This window comes from Dipodomys spectabilis, unplaced genomic scaffold (assembly GCF_019054845.1).
Source record: "Dipodomys spectabilis isolate Male_0828 unplaced genomic scaffold, ASM1905484v1 ptg000051l, whole genome shotgun sequence".
Lineage (NCBI taxonomy): Eukaryota > Metazoa > Chordata > Mammalia > Rodentia > Heteromyidae > Dipodomys > Dipodomys spectabilis.
Window position 1 is genome coordinate 8045422 of NW_024870728.1, and position 21435 is coordinate 8066856.

The 21435-nt window shown below is 36.8% G+C and overlaps 1 long non-coding RNA gene across 1 annotated transcript in view; it reads right to left on the bottom strand.

Moving 5' to 3' along the window:
• LOC122107494 overlaps positions 1–21435 on the bottom strand; it is a 337519-nt gene that overhangs the window by 298583 nt on the left and 17501 nt on the right. The window contains exon 2 of the long non-coding RNA XR_006147358.1: positions 17077–17080. This is a non-coding gene — a long non-coding RNA (uncharacterized LOC122107494). The remainder of the gene's footprint in view (positions 1–17076; positions 17081–21435) is intronic.

The following is a 21435-nucleotide window of genomic DNA, read 5'->3' on the forward strand; positions in this document are numbered from 1 at the left end:
GTTTATTTAATCTCCTGAGCTCAGCCATGGTCAGGAAGGATCAAAATTGGGCATAGCAGCATTTCACTCTGTGTCCTGCCTCTAATCATGTCAGTTATCTAAACCCATGAGCCAGGACAAGGAAATAAAACAGAAGTGTGTGTGTGTGGGGGGGGAGATGGGAAGGAAATGGGAGGACAGGGATGGGAAGGGGAAACAAAGGAGGAGGCAGCAATGCTTGATAAGAAATGTACTCATGACCTTGCTCATGTAATTGTAACCCCTCTGTAAGGTATTTTCATAATAAAATTAATAAAAATATTTAAAAAAGAAAACAGGAATATCAAAATCCTTTTAGACAGTGGGGGAGCATATTCATTCTTTTATATGGAAAAACTGATGGAGATGATTTATTGGTCATCAATTTGAGTAAAAAAAATCTAACAAGCTTTGACTTGGGTACCATAAAATTTTCCGTGATTAAATGCAGCTATTTAATTTAGTGTGCTATTAGTAAAAACAACAAAATGTGATGATGATGCTTTCCTTACCCTAATCTATTTGAAGTTGGGAAACAACCTGGGAGCATGGGTAACTTGTTCATGGTCATGCAATCAAATATGTACAGAATACAAACCCCATGTACAACACTTTCTGTGTTCTTGGATAGCATTAATGACATGATAGACACACAAAAAATTACTCATTATCCTTTTACAGCTTATACTTTAAGACAAGCAGAAGTGTAGAGATAATGAAAAAGTAATGTTGGTAAATACTAGTTCTATATAAAAAGGAAAGTATGGGCTGGGAAGGTGGCTCAGTGGTAGAGTGCTTGCCTTGCATGCATGAGGCCATGGGTTCAATTCCTCAGCACCACATAAGCACATCAGCACCACATAAGCAGAAAAAGCCAGAAGTGGTGCTGTGGCTCAAGCAGTAGAGCGCTAGCCTTGAGCTGAAGAGCTGAGGGACAGCGCCCAGGCCCAGAGTTCAGGGCCACGACTGACAAAAAATAAAATAAAAAGGAAAGTATAGCAAGATAAGCAGAAGGTGTCAGCTAGCATGAGTTGGACTGTGGTTTGGCATGACATATTTAGAACTTGTCAGTCCAGTTTATTGCTCTGACAAAATACCTGAGCAGAACAACCTTGAGGAGGAAAATTTTCCTTTGGCTCACAGTTTCTATGATCATTGTTGGGAGGGGGTGGCAAAGCAGGGGAGGGGGTGGCGAATCAGGGGGGAGGGGGTGGCGAAGCAGAGCAGTGCACCTCTTGGCAGCCAGGAAACAGAGACAGAAAATGCCCGCCTGTGCTAGGAAACTTCCTTTGTTGTCTTCTTTTTATTTTCTCCCTGGCCTATAGGTTGTTGGCATCTACTTTTAGGGCAGGTCTTCCTTCATTAGTTAAATCTTTTCTGGCAATACTCTCACAACTACACACAGACATGCGTTTATTTATTTCCTAGATGCTTCCAAGTCCAGTCAAGTTGACAGTTGGGATGAACTATTACATAGAATAATGACTAAAGTCACAGGAATTTATGATGTTGGTCAAACAAAGTTTCAGAAATTTATTCAAACTGTCAACCCTGCTGTTTCGATTATACATTTCCTCTCCAATGGAAGGAAAAGGCACTATAGAGCCTGGAACTCTAGAATGTAGTTTGAATATTCTAGAAAGCAAAAAAGCTTTGGTTGACATAGATTGTGAGCAGGGTGGAGGGATGGTAGAGGTCAGGCCAGGAATGAGGCTGATGGAGTTTTGGGGCAGTTAAAAGATCTCTGGCTTTTTACTCTGAATGAAATAAGAGGTTGTGCATTTCAGAGGAGGGCATGATGTAACTCACAAATCTAGGTCATTCTGGGTTGCTGTCTAAGGATAGGCTGCAGGAAATCAAGGGTACAGCAGGAAAGCTGGTTAGGGCATATGACAGTGGTCCAGAAAAAGGTGACATCAGCTTGAATCAGAAAGCATTTAAAGTCAGTGTATAAATGTCCCTATGCCATCTGCATGCACAGATGTATTTATAACTATAATGTATTTAAGTATTATTTGTCTTCTGACATTGTCTTACCTTCTCCAACTTCCCTATGGTCTCTTCCCTAAATGGTCTCACAATTAAAATGATTTTATAACTATCTATCTATCGATCTGTCTATCTATCCATCTGTCTGTCTGTCTATCTGTCTGTCTGTCTGTCTGTCTGTATCTTTTCAGACTAGATCCATGCAGTCTTTGTCATGAACTTGTCTTACTTCATTTAACAGGATGATCTCTACCTCCATTCCTTTTTTAGTCTAATGTCCTAATTTCCTTTTTCATTATGGCTGAATAGTTTTACATTTCTTGATCCATTTATTAGTCATAGGGCATCTAGGCTGCTCCCATAATGTTGCAATTGTGAACAGTACTGAACTAAATATGAACGTATGAACATCTCTAGGGTATACTAACTTAACATTCCTTTGGATATAGGCCCAAGACTAGTACTGCTGTATTATACAGTAGTTCTATTTTTTTTGAGGATCCTTATCCTGGTTTCCATATTTTCTCTAAATGAGAATAAGGGAAAGAAGAGCAATAGAGGGGTTACTGTGACTAAAATATAAGATATGTATGAATGAAATACCATGGTGAACCTATGTTTACAATTAATATACATTAAAGAAAATGAATGACAGAGGTATATAGCAAGTTCTGCAGCGAAGTGGGTAACACTGATGAGCAGAGAGGGCAGAAGGGAGGGTGAAGGAGGGTACATCCATGGAAGCAGATATATAAATTTATGGAAATAGTGACGCAGCGTTCTGAAATTGTTTTAGGAAGGGTAGAGAGGGAGTGAGGAAGGCTGATAGAAGGAGTGAATTTAGTCATAGCACACTGGGCACATATACAGAAATATCACAACGAGACCCTCTTATGCAAGCAATATATGCTAATAATAAATTATTTAAAAAGCATCTGTGTGTGGCTCTATTTTTGAAGGTGAATTGAATAGGAACTTCTGGGAGACTGCACATGAGAAAATATTAAAAGATAAACCTGGGCACATTAAAATTTAACAAGTGCATTTGAACAATAGCAATTCATGAATGGGTCAGCAGCAGACCACACACCGTCCAGAGTTCCAGAGGGGAGGACAAGAGGGAAATTATAAGGTAGAGGATTTATTAGTCAGCAACAGAATGAGCATTTAAACTTTGCAGACTTTAGTTTTCAGCAATTCATAACTATCTATTACCCCATTATTAAGTGATTCAAATAGAAGTTAAATACCATCTCCTCCATCCTACCAATGTTTTCTAAGGAAGAAAATAGGAACCTATCAGAAGAAAGTAGGACATGAGCAAGAATTATATTCCTACTGAAACCCTACTGTCAGTGATTAAATGATCTTGCAGCATGAACTGTGTGTTTGCTTAAACTAGCTGTTGTGCAACAGTAAAGAACTTAGGATCAGTCAACCTGCTTCCTGGAATTCAAATTCTGATTTACAGTTTTTAATCTGAAGCAAACATGTAAACAGCCACCTGCTATTCTGTCCAACCCTGTGGACATGGGAGGATGTCACTGAACTGTCTCACAAAAACCCAGCACTGATCAATCCTGAGAAATACTAAAGGAGCCTATTGTGAAGAACCTTTGAGCATTGTCCAGCATTGTCCTGTGGAAGAATTTCTGTTCTTAAGGTAGGAACCTAATTTCCTCCGTGTGTGTGTGTGTGTGTGTGTGTGTGTGTGTGTGTATTCGGAGGGGATGTGTTCACTCTCTTCACAGATGACATAGTGAAAATGTATACATATAACAAGGAAGAAATATCTTTTTATAAGTTGGAAGAAAGAAAACTGATTATTTCAGCTGCTTTCCTCACCTTGATTTCTAGGCCAGAGTCCAGCGAAAGTTTCTAAGATTTCAGTGAAGAGACACCCAGAAGCATCATGCCAAAGAGAAAGAAAACACAGCTCACTGCCTGAAGAAATTCTCCAGTCTCTGTCTAATTTAAGATGGGTCAATTTCTCCAAAACAGAGAAGAAAGAAAAGGTTCTACAACTCCTGCTTGGACCAGGATGTGTGAGGATGATATAAATCATTGTTTGGAGAGGTGGTCAGTTTCCTAGAAGATGGCCTGGTGAAGCTACGTTCTGCACATTAAAAAGCTTGAATCTGACGCTGGCACAGAAGTAGAAGTTTCCACCTCTGTGTGCATATGGTTAGAGGCTCTAAGTACATAAGAGAAATGCAGCCTGGAATTCAGAGAGCCTGTCTCCACGTGTTCAGCTGGCTTAGTGACTTGTGCCCTACAAACTTGTGGGCAAAAGCCCACAAACGTACCTAATACTCAGCTTCCTTTAATCATTAGGGTCAGGGAAACATAAAATTGATGTGACTTTTACAGTAATGAAAGAATAGGACACATCATATGCATCATCATTCTATTGTATTTCACAGTAATGAAAGAATAGGACACATCACATACATCGTCATTCTATTGTTACGTTGCAAAATGCATTCCTCCTCTATGTTAAGCCCCTCAAAAATTGTTGAATTTTTAAAAATTCTTTTTCTCACTATTTCTGTTCCTTATTGCACCCTTTTCAAATCTCTAGTCATATCGGAGGACAGTCCATTTTCATCTGTCCATACTTGTTGTTCATTACCTACATAATATTTCTTGCAATTTCCTCAAAGTAATTGCCTACAGAGATGTTTATTTATACTTTGTTTTAACAATTTATTAAATAGCACCTGATGGTAGCTTTCACATATGTGTCTGACCCTTACAGGTATTATCAGTCACTTCAGAGCTGCAATCAAATATTTTTATCTCAAGGCTTAATAAAACATGTTTGTTCTTTAATTTAAGGTCTATAAAAGCAAAGGAAAGAAATAAAAGCCGTATAGGTTAGATAACAAAAAGTAATCTGTTACTATTTACAGATGACCTGATTTTCTTAGTACAAAGAACCTACAGAACTAGTTGGTGAGTTCAGTCAGATTGTAAGGTACAAGGTCACCAGAAAAATAAATCATCATTCTATAGGCAAGCAATCAACAATGGGAAACTAAAATTCAAAACACAAGGAAATGTATATGTATTCTTATTTCGCTAAAAATCTAGCAATCACAAGACCCTGGTTTCAATCTCTAGAACTGAAAAACTGCTCTAAAAATATCACAACATGCATAGAATTTGATGCTAAAAATCTTCCAAACCCCAAGAAATTAAAGACCTAAATAAAAGCGAGTTATGCTGTGCTCTGGGAATGGAAGACTCAGTGTAATAATGCATCAATTACTTCCAAATTAATCTGTAGGGGCAATTCAGTTCCTATTGAATTTCCAACAAAACTCTTTGTAGATTTGGGCAAGATGATTCTAAAATTTGAATGTAATGAGAAAAGACAGAAACAAATTCAGTTAAGAAGAATACAATTGGAGGAATTATACTTCTCGTTTTGAAGGTTTATATAAGTACAATAATCAAGTTACTATGGTACTGGCAAAAGGTGGAATATTTGAATCTTTAGAATACAAAGGAAGAACAACAGACGAAAATCAAACAGAACAAACAGGAGAATCCAGAATATACCAGCCTAAGTGCCAGCAATTGATATTTGACCAAAGAACAAAAGCAATTCAGGTGGTGCTGAGGCTTTATTTTTAAAGAGAAACTTTGGACTACTACAGATTAATTCCTATCAAGTATCTACCATCCATCAATACTGTGCTGGGGGAAAAGTCTTCAAAAATTTAGCCTTCACTGAGCTTGACATCAGCTGGTGTTTGAGGTTGCTGCTTTACACTCTCACCCTTCAAATAACAACAAAAAGAAAGCACTTTTCGCTCTCAGGTTTCCAGGACATTAAACAGACTCTGAACTCAATGACTCAGGTTTAATATGGCTTTCACAATCAAGAAATTCCTGAAAAAACAGCTCATGTCACTGTGGTACATCAGACTTCTTCGTGTAAAACAATACAAATGTGGAAACAAGACTTCTGGTATCATCTTGATCAGCTCTTACAGTAATGCTAGAACAAATCGACCTTCAACATTTCTCCTGATTTTCTCCTTTGTTGACCCAGAAAGAACATTGTCTGCTAGAAAATGCTTCTTGTAGCCTGGATATCAGCCATGGAGATATTTTCCCAAAGCCTTCTATATCGTTGGCTTTTTCTCCCCTTAGCATGTAGAGGAATTACTGATTTACAAACCTTTCCACTAAATGTTACAATAGAATGAACTCCTCTCCTGGACGGTTGGAAGCTAGCTTGAGCATAGAAGTTTGCAAGCCTCCATCTCAACCAATGGCTGCACCTTGCAATGTGTATCTGTTATTCCAGCTATGGGGGAAGAATAAATGGCTGGACACAGTGTGAGTGCCTGTCATGCCCAGCTATGTGAGCAAGCAAAAGTAGAAGGATTACAGTCCAGTCTGACAATTGCATCAAGTAAGACCTCACCTTGAACATACGCAGGAATAAAAGGTGCTGAGAATGTGGCTCAAAGGATAAAGTATCTATCTAACACCAAGGCCCAGAGTTCAAACCTCAATATCATCATAAAAATTAAATTATAAAAGTGTAAACTAAGGCTAAGCATTGGTGGCTCATGCCTATAATCCTAACGATTCAGATAACTGAGACCAGAAAAGACAGTCCATAAGAATCTTATCTCCAATTATCCACCAAAAAAAAATCCAAAAGTTGGAGCTGAGGCTCAAGTTGTAGAGCATTAGCCTTGAGCACAAAAGCTCAGGACAGTGCCCAGACCCTGATTTTAATCCCTAGGACAAGAATACATACACACAAAAAAATCAAACTAAAATGATTAAAAATATAACTATATCAATATCATTTTATTAATGATATACAACACATCCATATGCCACTATACTGACATCATTCATTGTAAAACATAAAACTAACCTATGTAACATAAACATTCTATAAGACGCTGTTGTTAACATCCAGGGTATCTCTATCAGACTATGGTGGCATCTCTATGCTTCAGGTGTCAAATTACTCTTTGATTATTTGTGTATCAAGTTATTATTTGATTATTTGTGAGTGGAAATATATCTCATGATTGCTTCATATTTTGCTTAGTCATGTTCAACATTTCACTAAAAAACTATAGATGCAAATTTAAATAATGAAATAACATTTCACCTATGAAATTAACTATTTTATTAAAAAAAATGTATCATCCCAGTTTTTTGACTTCACATAATTACTCTCGTAACTGTTGTAGAGGACAACCTGTAAATGTACATCAAGAAGCTTAAAGATGGTCGGCACCTTCATGCTGATAATTTATCTTAAAGTCAACAGAGAAGTACATAAATGTCTGTCATTGTCCTTCGCAAACTATATACCTGATAGTACAGCTATACCTTCTGTCTTACCTATCTTCCTCCCATTACTAGTGAGAGAATTATGTAGTAAGTATTGCAGCCAGAAGCTTGAGTTACCTTTCTTAATCTCTTCATGGCTTGAATGAATGATGGAGCAAATTCTCTTATTATAAACAATTTATTACATGTGATTGACTACCAGTGCCATCAACACCCACCTCTCCCCAGCAGAAGCTTTGGATAGAAAGTTCCCTTGATGTGTTCAAACGAGAATTGTTAGCCTAAATATTTTTTTAAATCTCAGATAGTCAGATACATAGTTCCTGAAACTATAATAAAGATAAAATGTACATTGTAAAACTTGAGTGAGTATATTCTCATGGGAGAGAAACATGTTTGGGAATATTAGGAAATTTCACTAAATAAAGGCAATTATTGGAGGAAGTGATATATATATGGTATAATTTTTTTAAAAAATTAATTTTAACTAAATTGTTTAAGAAAGTCTACAAGCCTAATGATCTAATCTAGTTTACTTAGTCATAATAAGTAGTAATAATAACTTTAAGTACTTAACAATTAAAATTAAGTACTAATATCTTTACTGTTACCTCCTGGGGATCTAAGTTTCAATCCTAATGTAAAATTTGTTCTTTGACTCGGTTTCATGGTAAAGGCCTGTGATTCAAGCAATGGGGAAGTTGAGGCAAGAATGTGAGTTCAAGGCCAGCCCCCTACACATTGAGACAGTGCCTGAAAAAATAAGCAGAAAAAAATTCCAAAACCAGGGCTGGGAAGGTGGCTCAGTGGTAGAACGCTTGCCTTGCATGCCTGAGGCCCTGGGTTCGATTCCTCAGCACCACATAAGCAAAAAGAAAAAACCTGGAAGTGGCACTGTGGCTCAAGTGGTAGAGTGCTAGCCTTGAGCTGAAGAGCTGAGGGACAGCGCCCAGGCCCAGAGTTCAGGCCCCACGACTGGACCCCCCCCCAAAAAAATTCCAAAACCAAACAAAAAAAAATCATGAAAGAATGAAGGTGTGGCAGGTATAAGGATCTGTGTTCAATTTTAGGTACACACACAAAAAATCTTTTTTTAATACCTTAGGTCTTTCAATGGATACGAGTTTCATAACCATCCAAAATCAATCTAAAGGATTTTTAATGATTTGGGGAGAGTTTCTGAATGTTAGATTTAACATCACATTTTAAAAATGTTTATTTTAAAGGTGGTGTGCAGAGGAGTTACAGTCACATAAGTCAGGTAATGAGTACATTTCTTTCTGAACAGTGTTACCTCCTCCCTCACTTTCTCCCAGTTCTCCCCCTCTTACCCCTCCACAAGTTGTATAGCTCATTTCCAACATAGTGACTAGTGAGTATCACTACTGAATTGGTTCACCCTTTGTCCCATCGTTTCTGTGCTTCATATTATTTTCTCCAACAATCTTGAATGTCAGTCTTTAAAGTTATATTAGTTGTTTTCTGTTGTAGACAGAGAATATATATATATATATATATATATAGAGAGAGAGAGAGAGAGAGAGAGAGAATGTTTTTCACCTAGACCCCAGACACAACTTGACTAAAGTCATGATTTAAAACACTAAATTGAAACTGTCTGGAATTATATGTTCCCCAAAGCAACATTACACTAAACTTTAATGAGTATGTCAAACCCATAAAGGAAAATAAACAGTGTTGTACAAAGACCTCAGTACAGTGTTTGATTGACTCAGAAACAAATGAAGTGTACTGTTTAGTCAATGATGTGAATTATGGGCTACATTTGATCCATATTTATTTTCTCTAAACAAAAATATAATTGAAGACTTGGCAAAGCGAAAGCAAAAGGACAATCATTTTCCTAGCTTAAAACCAACAAGAAACTAGTATGTGTATTTGAATGAGGCTGGTTGACAAATGGGGAGTTGAAGTAAACATAATGACTTAGCATGCATTTTCAGCAACCGTGCACATAACCAACATCATGGATGTATACTGACTGTGCACATGGGAAAATTAAAGATTAAAAGTGAGCTGATGTACCTCACCATGACCTCCAGGGTATCATAATGGAAAGACTTCCTATATGGAAAACAGACACTGGTAAATGAGACAAATGGAACTCCAAACATACAGGATTGCTTGTAGAAGACTTAGTATGGCACAATTGCAGTCCTGCAGCTCCCATTGGCAGAGGCAGTACCAAGTGGTCATACTTACATTCAAAGTCTCAACAGTATGTATCTGCCCAGCCCCTTTCCTTGTCCTCTTGCTGAACTTAACAAATATCCCTGATTTCATAGAATGACACATGTTAATTCTTCTGTCTGATAGGTCCTCAGGTGAATTCCATCTTCTCCCAGAATGCCTCCTGCCAACATCCTACTTATCTCTTGGGCTTCCCTGGAAGACCAATTTACACATAAATTCCCTCCAATTACTCCAAGGAGAAACGACTGCAGCATACTTGAGCAATGCATATGATTCTTTCCCCTTATCCTGCTCCTTTTACCTCATCCTTCTGTACGTTGAACTGTTACTTCTAATTTCCTTCTTTTTCTAATACTACATTTTTACTATCTTAAATAATTGTGAAAAGCAGTTGGCATTTGACAAAGCAGTTTCTTAAAAGAATGAGTCTTGGCTGATGTTAGCCCTTTCAACATTTTCCTCCATCCCTCCTAGCCCAACCTTTCCTTCAGTTTTCTTAGTTTTGTAGGATATGTATTGAATGTTACAACTGCCATTCCTCCCTTTGTCAAATCTCCACATTGATATAGAAAAGGATTCTATGCCCTACCCAGAGGGGAACATGAACAAAGCATGAGAGCTGATGACATGATAAAAAATAAAGTTTTCTTATTTTTAAATTACTTAAGGATAAAGAATTTAACTTCCTTTTTACTAAAATCTGTTTTTAACTAAAAGTTTAAAAATATATAGGTTGTATTTACATTATTAATTTCTAGGAATGGTTAGTGCATATTGTTTTTGAGATTTTTTTTCAGGTTTTGGTAGTATATGTCAGTATATGTCATAAAATGTATGCATATATAAAATATAACATCCATTTATATAAATACTAAAGAAAAACAAGGAGAAGGGGAGATGAAATGTCAGAAGAATGCTGTAACACTGAAGTGTTAATTAGAGATGCCTGGCAAATGCCTGGTTATGGAAATAATTAGTGGTGTGATAATAAAAATGAACCTAGACTAAGGAAATGTATGGAGATTTTTAGACATGACTATGTCATTCAGTTTGGGTGAGTATCAGTTTCTCTAGTTTGGAATGAGTGGATACAGTGAGGGAGAAATCAGATCTATTCAATAAACGTTAGTATACAAATAGTACTTAATACCAAGGCTAGCTAGCATGATAGTGCCTATAACAGAAAGTAATTTCTTGGCAATATAAAACACCATATCAAAGTCTACATGGCATGCCAAGTACCTGTAACATCCAGAATACAATGAGATATTAGAGACACAAAGAATCATTGGAGAGCTTATAAATAAATAGTGCTTTAAAAACAGACTTCAGATGAGAGTTGCTGGAACAAACAGTTAAAATTCTTGAACCATTACTGTAATTATATTTAATGACTTAAAGGGAAAAGGTAGCTTTAGTAAGAAAAAATTTGAATCTGTATACAGAAATAGATACTAATAAAAAGCACCAAATGAAATTTTAGAAAAAGAAAGTTAAATATTGGAAATGAAAAATTCAATTGATAGGCTTTATAGAAATGTAGAGAGAACAAAACAAAAGGTCAATTGATTTTTCTGACAAATCCATGGAAAATTTTGAGCAGATATTAAACAAATTGAAGTTAAAAATATAGATACTTCAGTGACCTGGGGAGAAATATCAAATAACTTCATATATCAGAAGAGAAGATAGAATAGTACAGCAAGAACCTCTGAGAAGCAACATTTAGTATTCCCAAATGGCACTAATATCAAAGTAGAGATCCAGGAAGCTAAATGGATAAGGGAAAGTTAAGCATCAGCAATCTACTACAAAAACACAGCATCAAGGGGCTGGGAAGGTGGCTCAGTGGTAAAGCGCTTGCCTTGGATGCATGAGGCCCCGGGTTTGATTCCTCAGCACCACATAAGCAAAACGAAAAACAAAGTTGGAAGTGGCGCTGTGACTCAAGTGGTAGAGCATTAGCCTTGAGCTGAAGAGCTGAGGGACAGTGCCCAGGCCCAGACCGGACCCACCCCCCCCCCAAAAAAAAATACAACATCAAACTGCAGAAAAACAGCATATGGAAACAAAAACATCTAAAATCAGCCAGGAAAAACATTACATGTTGCTTACTGAATAGAGTTCTTGATGTAAAGACAACTCCTCATCAGTAATAACATCAGAGAAAACTTGAATGCCAAGCTTAAACACTGGGAGCAAGAAATATCCAGGAAATCAAGAAATATTGTTCATATATAAAAGGGATAATATTTAAAAGGGTACTATTTAGTTCTCAGACTTTAAAGAGCCAATGTAATTTGTCACAAACATACCTGTAGTACAAGAAACAGCTAGGAAAATTCTTTAGAATATAAAGTATGATGAAATGTGAAAAAAAATTATTGAAAATAACGAAGAATATAAGCAAAAGCAAAAGAAGGGATGATATTCAAGATAACTGATGTGTAAAGAGTGAATTTTGAAGAAGAAATATCAGTTCTAAATATAGTTTGTTAAGCAAATAATGCAAATATAGTCCCCACAGTGACCATCAAAAAACATGAAACGTTTTGTCTGTACCCTTTGTCTTGTGCATAAGCTTACCTGATCTGGGGAAAGAAAGGGCATCACAGAAATGGTGAGACAAAGGGTGAACCATCAACAGTGATACTCGCTAGACACTGTGTTGAAAATGAATTTTTCAGCTTGGGTGGGGAAGGGAGAGGGAAAAGTGGGAGAAAATGAGGGATGGTGACACTGTTTAAAAAGAAATGGACTGGAGCTGGGAAGGTGGCTCAGTGGTAGAGCACTTGCCTTGCATGCATGAGGCCATGGGTTCGATTCCTCAGCACCACATAAGCAAAAAGAAAAAGCCGGAAGTGGCGCTGTGGCTCAAGTGGTAGACACTGGCCCTGAGCTGAAGAGCTGAGGGACAGCGTCCAGGCCCAGAGTTCAAGCCCCACAACTGACAAAAAAAAAGAGAGAAGAAATGTACTTATTACCTGACATGTAACTGTAACCCCTCTGTACATCATCCTTACAATAAAATTTAAATAAAAAACAAAATTTCAAAGCAGAATTAAACATTGATTTACATTAAGTATAAATAGACTACACATGCCACGTAGGGTAAAAAAAAAATTTAGACCCAGGCTTCTGTAACTATACAAGAGTCTCTTTAAATTCAATGACACCGAAGGTTGAAGGCATATGAGTGAACAAGATAGTTCAGGTAAACAGTAAACTAGAAATCACCCAGATATGGATATAGCAATATCAAATTGAACTTCAAGAAAAGTGGTGTTATTGCTAGTACAATTTATAAATGCAGCAATTTTAAATGAGATAGATGTAAAACAAAGAAAATTGACAGAAATGATGAATTACATAAGGCAAATTTCTCAACAAAGCTGAAGAGGTATTTAGTGAGAGATAAAAATATGTAATATCTTGATTCAACCAATATGATCGAATTAAAATTTATATGGCATTATACACATAACTTTAGAAACACATGTTTCTAAATGTATATGGAATCTTTATAATAGGTGATGGATAATAACATAAATTTCTATGCATAAAAAGTGAAAGTTTCTCTTGCTACAGTGTAATTATATAGTGAGATTAAATTATTATTAAATTAAATCATCTAGTGAAATTAAAAAAGGACTTACAGAATCTTCAACTACTTGGAAATTAACAATTTAAAATAACTAAAGATTAGTAAAATTCTCAATAGAAATTGAAAGACTTTTATAAAACAAAATACAAAGTATTTCAAAATTTGTGAGGTATTTTTAAGACTGTGTTTAGATGAAAATGTACATAGCTTTAATAGAATACACTAGAAAAAAACTGCTTAAGCAAAATAGCTTAAGTTTTTACCTCAAGAAGCTAAAAGGAGCAAATCAAACCCTAAGTGGACTGAAAAAGGAAGTAACAAATAGAATAATAATAATTAACTAAAGAAAACCAAACAGAAAAATTGATCCGAGACAAGTATGGAGTCTTTGAAAAAGCCAATAAAATCAATGAAACTTTTAAAAACTCTCAGAAAACTAAGTGAAAGAACCTTCTTAGTCTGTTAAAGTTCATCTTGTAAAGACCTACACCTAACATTCCAGTTAGTCATGGAATATAGAACATATTCTTATTAAAATTGTGAAAGGACAAAGATATTTGCTCATTTGATAAACATATATTATACCAAAAGCCATTATCAAGTTCATACAAACACTCAATATTGCTAAATCTTTATTTTCTAAAGTGATATGTAGATACAGCCAAATTCAAATTCATATCTTGATTCACTTCGTTGAAATATGGAAATATATAGAAAACAATTTAAAAAATTAAGTCAAAGACAATGGCTCAGTGCTATGTGCATATGATCATATAAAATGATGTTTGGCCAGGCACCAGTGGCTCACGCCTGTAACCCTAGCTATTCAGGAGGCTGAGATCTGAGGATCGGGGTTCAAAGTCAGCCCAGGCAAGAAAGTTTGTGAAATTCTTATCTCCAATAAACCATGAGAAAAAGTGGAAATGGCACTGTAGCTCAAGTGGTAGAGTGCTAGCCTTGAGCTGAAGAGCTGAGGGACAGTGCCCAGGTCTACAGTTCAAGCCCCACGACCAACAACAACAACAACAAAAGATGTTTGTTGAAATGGAAACAAGAGTTTTGTTATTTTGCTATTTTGTTAATTTGATATTTTGCTTTTTGTTTTGGTTTTTGTTTGTTTTCTCCTTTGTCACTGTTTCTGATTTCTGTATCTTCCATCTGGTGGGTAAGTTGGTGTTTTGGAGTGGGTAAGAGGGAGCATGGAAATGTTGGGGAAAAGGGTAAACAAATACTGCAGTGATACTTTGTTGAAAATGAACTAGACATCTTGTGGGGAAGGAGAGCTGGGAGAGAAAAACTGGAAGAAAACAAGGGGAAGAGGTGATATTGTTCAAAATGAAATGTACTCATTACCTGAGTTATGTAACTGTAACCCCTATGTACAACACCTTTACAAAAGAAAGAAGAAAGGAAGGAAGGAAGAAGGAAGAAAAGGAACAAAGGAAGGAAGGAAGGAAGGAAGGAAAGAAAGAAGGAAGGAAGGAAGGGTATGTGATTTCAAGACTTACTATCAAAGCTTCAAGTACAGTGTTCATATGAGCATTTACAATTAAATCAACAGAACAAAATTCACCAACATGATGAATTTGTTTTAACAAAAAAGAAACTGTCAATTTTGTTAATTTTTCAAAGAACCAACTCTTTGTTTTGTTGATTCTAGTAATCCCAATTTTGGGCATTTACCTGAATAATCACAAACAAGAGCATACTAAAGCTACCAGCACAACTATGTTTATTGCAGCATATTTACCATAGCTAAGATCTGGAACCAACCCAGATGCCCCTCAGTAGATGAATGGATCAAGAAAATGTGGTATATATACACAATGGAATTCTATGCCTCCATCAGAAAGAATGACATTGCCCCATTTGTTGTTGTTGGGTTTTTTTTGGGAAAGGTCCAGTCGTGGGCCTGAACTCTGGGCCTGGGTGCTGTCCCTCAGCAATTCAGCTCAAGGCTAACGCTCTACCACTTGAGCCACAGCGCCACTTCTGGCTTTTTTTCTTTTTGCTTTTATGGTGCTGAGGAATCGAACCCAGGGCCTCAGGCATGCAAGGCAAGCGCTCTACTACTGAGCCACCTTCCCAGCCCCAACATTGCCCCATTTGGTAGGAAATGGAAAGACTTGGAAAAAGTTATATTAAGTGAATTAAGCCAGGCCCAAAGAAACATAGGTCCCATGGTTTCCCTTGTTTGCAATAACTAGTATATGTCTGAGACAAGCAGAAACAGTCAGATAAGTTGATTTAGGCAAAATGAATCCCAAGATAAGGACTCAAATGGTTTTTCTTTCTTGCTATTGTTTCTAACATATTTACAAGACTACTTCTTTGTTGCTTTGTATGTCCCTCCCCCACAGTATAACCCTTGTTTTCACTGTATTTGATGTTGGTATAATTTGTGGAGGGGAAGGGAAAAAACAAATTGTTTAAATAGGTGGACCCATTGCAACAACGAGATGTACAAGACGTTATGTCGAAATATAAACTTTACAAATTTGGCATGGGAGGGGGAGGGGCGGGGGAGCTAGATGGGAAGGGATGGGAAGGGGAAACAAAGGAGGAGGCAACAATGCTTGATACCAAATGTACTCGTTACCTTGCTCATGCAATTGTAACCCCTCTGTAAGGTATTTTCACAATAAAAATTAGAAAAAAGAAGAATCTGAAAAGGAACCTTCAAAAACAACACTTAAGAAAACGGCAGAAAACTCCTGAAGTCTTGGAAAAAGCAGACATAGACAATAAATGCTGTAAGAAAAAAGTATTCTCTCTTGATAACATATGACTAGAGTAATTCCTTTTCCACACTCTGCTGCAGAGAATCAGCACACTCACCAAAGTAGCTCCAGCCTCATTCCTTTCCTTACACAATGCTTCAGTTAAGTCTTAGCATGTTCAGCTATCTTCTCACTGGGGTGGGAGGACCAGGTTGGCTGCTTTAGTCTTGCCGCTAACAGTGGCATTCTTGCTGTGCCTGGGAGGCAGCGGTTCTGGATAAGCAGAGTGTTGGGTTGGGGGAAAACCTCAGAATAACAACCCTTTGATATCTGAAATCTCACAGATCATACTGGCAATACTTGTTCAGAGTTACATTAAGATTCGTCATACTTCTGGCAAATGCACAGTCCTATTAAATCAGTCTTTGTCCCATGCTTTTAGAGTGGGTAGTTCATATACACTTGTGAATGAATAAATGGATACATAAATGAATACAATAGGCAACTTGACTAGTTTTTTTGATAAATTTTACTGGGATTAAGTGATTGCATAAATTTCACAGTATTGTGAGATGGTGATATTCAGTTAAAGTAACAACCACATTTTATCCTGCACAAGGCAAATTGTCATTATCATGGTCTATAATGTTGGTATATTCTATGAGCTTTGACAATACAACTATTTCTTCTAAAAAGAAAAAGAAAAAAGTATGGGATTTTATTATAAGTAAAATCATTTGCTTAATAACAAGCTATTAGAAGATGAAAATGAAAACACAAATCAGCAGAAAATACGTTTAATGTCTAGATCTTACAAAGTCCTTGAATATGGAGTTAATTGAGAACACTTAGCACTGAATAGCCTGTTTCATAAACAAGCTCTTCACAAAATAAATTGCATAAGTGGTTAATAAGTACATAAAAAGATGTTCAATATCATTAGTTGTTAGAGGAGTGCATTATTATAACCACAGCAAGCACATCACCAAGTCAGGACAGCTAATTTAACATCAGCAAACATCCCATGGTGAAGAGGTGAAAAGTTTATCAGTGTTGTCAGGGGTATGAACAATAAAGCCATTTATGCAGAACCTTAGTATATTGTTATAAAAGTTAGCATTTGCTATCTTTTGGCTTAATACTTCTACCTGTTAGGCATTTATCTAGAGAAATAGAATTGTGTCCAAAGAAGACGTATACATACCTGTTAACCAAATAGCTGTATATTATAGCCTGAAAATGGAAACAACTCAAATGTCAATCAAGAGATGAATAAAGAAACAAACAGTGGTTTAGTTATATAATGGAATACATCAATTTAAAAAAATTTAAATTTAAAAAAAAAATCTATATTGTTTATCAACCTAGACCAATTTCAGTTTGTGGAACTAAAGAAGCCACAAAGTAAAGAGCATATGCTGTACAATTCCATTCTGATGAGGTATTAGAACAGGAAAATTTAGTATATAGTGATGGTACTACACAGACATTGTATTGGACTATATAGTGGATCTTGGAGGGAAGTGGGTGTAGCAATTACAAATGGCAATGGGAAGACTTCTGTCACATAAACAGTCCGTGCTGCCTGCACTGCTGGCTACTGGGGGCATCCATGTTCTAAATCTCATCAAACCTTATGCTTAAAGAATGGAGAATTTGGGGCTGGGAAGGTGGCTCAGTGGTAGAGTGCTTGCCTTGCATGCATGAGGCCCTGAGTTCGATTTCCCAGCCCCACATAAGCAAAAAGAAAAAAAAGCCGGAAGTGGCGCTGTGGCTCAAGTGGTACAGCATTAGCCTTGAGCTGAAGAGCTGAGGGACAGTGCCCAGGCCCTGAGTTCAGGCCCCATGACCAGACCCCCCCCCCCCCCAAAAAAAAAAAGAATGGAGAATTTACAGCAGGATTTAGATTATATAAGCTATACTGCAATTTAGCTTATAAGTGCTGTGTTTTTGTTCCCTCTGCTCACATTAAGGTTGTTTCTTAACTATACCTCGCTGCTTCCCCTGTAGCAGCGAGGAACGCTTGGTCTCATGTTAAAAAAAAAAACAAGAATGGAGAATTTATTATATATAAATCATGGTACTCTCGATGTTATTTATTTTTTAAAAAACAATAAGCAAGTGGCTTATAATGTTAGACAATTATAAATTGAGTGAATGACTTTTGCTAAGTGCTTGAGAGACACAAAGTAGAAAGAAATAATCTTCTCTGTTCTGTGTGTCTAGTCTTTCCAGTGACAAACATTTTAAGCAAGAAATGATGTCACAGATTCTATGTTATATTTTCACAATATAGAGAATCACACATACGACTAGAAGGGGGTAAGTCAAGAAACTTACCAGAGAAATTTTAATCTAAATTGGTAACTTTTTTCCTTTTTCTTGAACTCAGGGCTCGGGCACTGGCCCTAAGCTCTTCTGCTCAAGGCTAGTGCTCTACCACTTTAAAGTGTAGTCTCACTTTGATTTTTGGTGGTTAATTGAAGCTAAGAGTCTCATGGACTTTCCTGCCTGGGCTGGCTTTAAACCATGTTCCTCAGATCTCAGCCTCTTGAGTAGTTAGGATTACAGGCATGAGCCTGGTTTTACATTTTTTAAAACTCTGTGTTCATAAACAGGTCAGAGTTCAGTATGCAGTGTGGCTGATCAATATCAGTGAATGAATGATGAACAGTTTATGGAGCTAGTGCTAACTTTGGGTCTGGTACAGCAAGGTGATAGTAGTAAGGCTGCATCTCAAGAGTGTGGTAGGGCACAAGCCTTAATCAATTTGGCTATACCCTTCACTGTTCTTGTCTATAACAACATACAAACAAGAGCAAAGAGATCTATTCCTTTTGGTGGTCTGTCTTGGCCTATTTAATCTGGTTTCCAGATTAAATTATACAGCACATTTGTCCTTGTTCCCAGCTTATTCTGAATAACAACCTCTCAGAATGAGGACAGACCTCAGAGACTAATTCAACTGCCCCATCTTCAGAATGAAAAAAAAAAAGCCATGGTCCCAAAGAGTGCCTTGCTTAAAACAGCACTGAATGTCAATGGGAAATTCAATTCTATTAAACTCCCAGTTTTGCATTTTTTACTAGCCTAAAATTCTCTATAATTCTGAAAAAGTTTAGTACCACTTAGAGAGGGGTGAAAGGAAGGAAGGAACAAGAAAAGGAGGGAAGGCAGGAAGGAAGAAAGGATGGAAGGCAGGACAGAAGGACAGAAGGCAGGATGGAAGGAAGGATGGAAGGAAGGACAGCAGGGAGGGAGAGAGGAAGGAAGGAAGGAAGAAAGAAAGAAAGAAAGAAAGAAAGAAAGAAAGAAAGAAAGAAAGAAAGAAAGAAAGAAAGAAAGAAAAAGAAAGAAAGAAAGAAAGAAAGAAAGAAAGAAAGAAAGGGAGGGAAAGAGGGAAACACGAAGGGAAAGAGAAATGAAGCAAGAGTACAATCCTCAGCTTGACAAATCTTATCACAAAGACAGAGAGAATCAAAGGCCCAGAGAATAGAAATTCAGTGGCTACAGAGTCTAGTTTTCAAATGTTTTAGTTGCTTCCAGTTGCTTTTCTTTCAGGGCAGTCCAAATCCTTTCCAAGTCTGTGTGCCAGTGCTAATTAATTGTTAACTTTAGCCTTCTAACATTTTTACCATTAAAAATCTGCAGGGCTAGGAGCCAAAAATGGAATGTTGAAATATTTAAAAATCCGTAGGCCTCAGGCACCAGCTGATCGGCTCAGGAGGAGGAAAGACAATTCCCCTGGCACTGAATGGTGGAAGGAAGGTGGCTGGGTTTTCTGCACAGGCCTTTGAAACCTTCTAACTTGTTTCCATTTCAAAGCCTGTACGTGAGAGACCGAAAGCCCAGTAGTCAGTGCCATTTTGAATCATCCAGTTCCTTCTCCTCTATGCAGAGGATGACTTGAGAATGATTTAATCACAGCTAAATGAGGCCAGGCTTCATTAGGAAGAGTAAGCGAAAACCTGGGGTTGACACAGATTTAATGTCCCTTTTTGCACAGAGCTAAATTGCAACTGAATCCAGGAAAGCATACTAAATGGACCCAAATGTGCTCCAACAGTGGATATTACTTAAATGACAGTGGATTGAGCTTGATTAATTAATTGGGAAATTATCTTCATTTGTCTTCTTGTTGGTTGGTGAACTATAGATCAGAGGAAATTGGGGCAGAGGGAAAAAATCAGCAAAATGGTTTAGCAAAGACAGTTTGATGTCTTTTGTTCTGATAGATTCACATGTTTTGAAAATTGTGCTGTGGACTTAGGGGAGATATTTCAGTAATATTAAAATGTTGACTGGGGTGAATCATTGTTCTCTGTGTGTCATTAAATGTCAGTGGGTGGAAATATACAATGTATTCTTATGAGAGACAAAGGCTTACAAAAGATAACTTACTGTGATCCACTTTTTTTTTTTGTAAGTGTGTCAGTACTGGGTTCTATCCTTAGCTTTTTATTTCCACTTCTGTTTTTTGCTGGTTAATTGGAGATAAGAGTCTCAGAGCTTTTTTTGCCTGGGCTGGTTTCAAACCAAGATCTTTAGACCTAAGCCTCCTAAGTAGCTAGGATTAGAGGTATGAGTCACTAACACTCAGCAACAGAAAGGGGAAATAAGGTATTGCATTGATTTCAAAGCAGAAAGTGTTCCAAAGTGTTTTAATGCAAATTGGAATTTCACCATTGCTAGCACCCCTTCCATCATGTTCCGGCTATGTTTATAACTATTTTATTTTTATTTTTCATATATATATATATGAAAAATAAAAATAAAATATAGTTTGGGGATTCTCATAGAGCAAACTTACCCAATAACTAAAAGACACAAGAAGTTCTAGGATACATTATGTTACATTACATTATCTTTAAAGCCTTGTAAATTAAATGTCAGTCTCCCAGCAAGAGGTTGCTAGCTCTTTACTAGCCCTATAATTTAATCTATACTTTCATCATATGAAGCAAGCTAAAAACTGTTTCAGGTTCTTTAGAAATATAATTCATTAATTTCCATCAAAACCCTGAGTTAAAAACTGCTATTAATCTCAAATGACAGAATAGATTAAGCCTTGTGATGGATCATGCACTTGCTCAAGTACACAGCTAGGAAGGGTTAGAATTGAGATTCAGATCCAGCCTGATTCAGACTCAGCTCTACTATCCATACTTAGAACAGTGTATTTTCAGAGTCATTTTTGACAGATTAGGGGATTAGGTTGGAAATCAATTCCTTGCATTGGCAAGATTTGAATCCAGAATATCAAGGTTTTCTACTTCTCTGTAGAATCTCTAATATAGAACTGAATGATTAAATATTTGAATTTAACCAGTCTTTTGTAAAAACAGGATAATATCACCTATGTTATAATATTACTAAGAAGGTCAAATAACTGTGCATGCATGAAAATGCCTGGAGTTTCATTTATCAAATTGTTATATGTGTGTTGTTTACCCTACTGGATGTTGGGAATACCCAGGATGAATAAGATGTCGTCCCTTGGGCTGGGTTTCAAGTGTGACTCTCAGTCCAGTTTAACTATATCACCAGCATGCTGGCTAG